The following is a 3,264-nucleotide window of genomic DNA, read 5'->3' on the forward strand; positions in this document are numbered from 1 at the left end:
TTCTAACAAGTACCAACTGGCAGCGTCCTCCTCCAAGTAAATGGCTGCCACTTCCGCCTTCCTGTCTTCGGTGATTCTTGAATATTTTAAGTACCTATCCACCTCTGCGATCCATTTCTTCAGAACCAACCCATCTCTCTCTCCCTTGTACTTGGCGGGTTGGGGCATCTTAAATTTTCCATAATCATCTTCTGAACTACTGCTATCTTCCTCTTCTTTGCGATGGTGTTTCTTCTCCTTCTTCTTGTCTTTCTTTTTGCTTCCTAATTCTACTACTTTCTCCTTCTCTTTCCTTGTATCTTGCGCCCTCCTAGATGACTCCTCTCTACCCGTTCTATCCATCTCCTCTTGCATTCGGTGTCTCCTCTCCTCTCCTTGTTGATGACTCACCCATTCTCTATAGCCCTGCTCTACCTCTAGTTTTTTTCTCCTTTCTTCCTCTTCCTCTTTCATCTGCATGTTCCTCCATATTGATTCTAGCATGCCTGACATACCATCTAATTGTCTTTCTAGTCCGGCCACCTTCTCCTCTTGGGCCACTCTCCATTCTTGTCCCCTACTCTTCTTCCTCTCCTCCAATGTCGGGAGGGTGATGGTCTCCCTTTCTTCCTCCATGTGATTGGTGGTGGTGTTGACGCGGGGAAGCCGCGTCACGTCTTCAGACGGTGGGATGTCGAGGTTGGGGCGTCACGCCGGGGCGACGCGTCGTGGGGGCGTCGCGCCGTGGGACGACGCGTCGTGGGGGCGTCGCGCCGTGGGGCGACGCGACGTGGGTCGACGCGACGTGGGGCGACACGACGTGGGGGCGTCGCGATGTGGGTCGTTCCGACTTCGATCTCTTCGGGGCACTGGATCTTTCCTCTTGCTTCCGTGAGCACTCCTTCACTCCGAGCAAAAGTTGCTCTGATACCAAGTGTGATAAACCTGCACTCGTTACACACTCAACACGGCACAGAAAGGTAACACGATATGAGCTCAAGGTATACGCTTGTATTATTCAATCCAAAAGCGGGACAACATAGACACATCCCAGGACTACACCCTCGTGACGCCGCACATGAGAGGGTTCACCACTGGGTATAGGGAATCACACGTAGAGTGGAAACAAGGTAGGGCTTTGAGTCACTACTACTCCCTATATAGGTGCAATCGGTAGCAACGGCATGGTATAGCTACAAAGCCCTTACACAGTCTATATAGGTGCAATCGGTAGCAACGGCATGGTATAGCTACAAAGCCCTTACACTGTGTAAGGGCTTTGTAGCTATACCATGCCGTTGCTACCGATTGCACCTATATAGGGAGTAGTAGTGACTCAAAGCCCTGCCTTGTTTCCACTCTACGTGTGATTCCCTATACCCAGTGGTGAACCCTCTCATGTGCGGCGTCACGAGGGTGTAGTCCTGGGATGTGTCTATGTTGTCCCGCTTTTGGATTGAATAATACAAGCGTATACCTTGAGCTCATATCGTGTTACCTTTCTGTGCCGTGTTGAGTGCGTAACGAGTGCAGGTTTATCCCCCCCGCCCCCCCCCCCCCCCCCCCCCCCCCCCCCCCCCCCCCCCCCCAACACACACACACAACACTTTTGGGGCATGAGGGCAAAGAGTATTAGAGAGAGTGAAAGAAAGATGGAAAATGCATATAATTGAGGAAGTTTTGAGAGTGAATGAATATTGAGCAGTTTTTTTGAAGATCCTCACCCATTTCTAGGAAGACGGTGTAAATAACAAGCTCTATTATCTTCCTTAATAAACATTTCAAAACCCACAATTTTGAGGATCCACACCTATTTCTAGAAAGAGGGTTGTGAATAGCAAACTCTATTGTCTTATTAAACATTTAAAACCCCACATACTAAACATTCTCGATTGATTAATTTGAATTAAACATTCTTTCAACTATCCAGTTCTTTCAATACTATAGATCTTTTAGTGCTTCATCTCTACAAATATCAATACTCTAGTTCTAAATAAGAATAAACCAAACATGGCAAAAATAGAACATGTCAATCATCACATGATCAAAGAGGTGTAGAAAAGGTAATCATAATCCCATCACTTTATTGTGCTACATTTGACATGGGTTCCTCTATGCCGGTAAGTTAACAAATGCTTTAATGGCTATTGTGTCCATATTCAAGTGGATCATATTAAATTTCTTGGAATTACAATGTCACTTGATGAAAACCTTACCATTTGCACAAGTAATCATGTTAATAAGGAGTTGGAAACCTAATTCAATGCATTTGGTAATCTTTCAAAGGTACGCAATAATGGTTGCATGCACAATTGAGTATAGATAACAAACACTAGGACAACTATTTTGTTTGATTTGATGTAAGATTAGCCCAAATAAACACATGGAACATTTAGTATATGTAAAATGAATTTAAAAGCAATGACATAAAAATGCTATGGATTTTCTCCTCCAAGTGCATGCAACAATTAACAAAATTTGGCTCCAACAATAGCATTCATCTTAACTATGTTTACATTAATAAACAAGCACCAAAACTAAAATAAGGAAATAAAGAACATTAAAGCTCTTGATTTTAAGACTCAATCTCAATGGATCCCTATGCATGCCCTCAAGTGCAAAGTTACCACGATAATAATACATATTTGGGCTCCCACAAAACTATAGTCATCAAGAGACAAAAGCTAAGTCCCCTCAAGGACTTGCAAGGAACGAAGAACAAAACTCAACTTAAGGCATGTCAAATGCCTAAAGGACTGTAAGGACTCAAAAAGCTAAGCTACACTATCTTGCAACCTTATGCAAGAGAGGTGTGGATACTCAAAAGATGCAATGAAGATTTGGGTGATAGATAGTCTCACTAGTCCGTTAGCTTCAACTTCATCCACATTCTTTCAAAGCCTCCAAAATCTAAATTAAACATGATTAGATGCACTTCATTGTTTCCTTGCAGCTATATGGAAGATAATAATACATGACATTAAGAGATAATAGTTTGACCAATGTTAATTACTGTAGAGTTTGATAAGAATCTCTACTTTTAAATGGTAAACACAAACCATTCATCGTTTCTGGTAACCTTTTGAACCATAGGTCCTAACCTTGATGCAGAAGATTACTCTGGTGTAATTGCAATGTTCCAATATCCACACCTACCATTCTGAAATTTGTCTCACATCTGAAGACGTAGTGTCTATGCTCATCCTATTCTGCTCTTATTTGCAAAAGCAAAACTTAGGATTAATAAGCATATGCACATTACTCTTTCAGACATATGCCACCAAC

This window comes from Lygodium microphyllum, chromosome 5 (genome assembly GCF_053477565.2).
Source record: "Lygodium microphyllum isolate KBCC chromosome 5, Lygodium_microphyllum_v1.1.10, whole genome shotgun sequence".
In the NCBI taxonomy this organism is placed as follows: domain Eukaryota; kingdom Viridiplantae; phylum Streptophyta; class Polypodiopsida; order Schizaeales; family Lygodiaceae; genus Lygodium; species Lygodium microphyllum.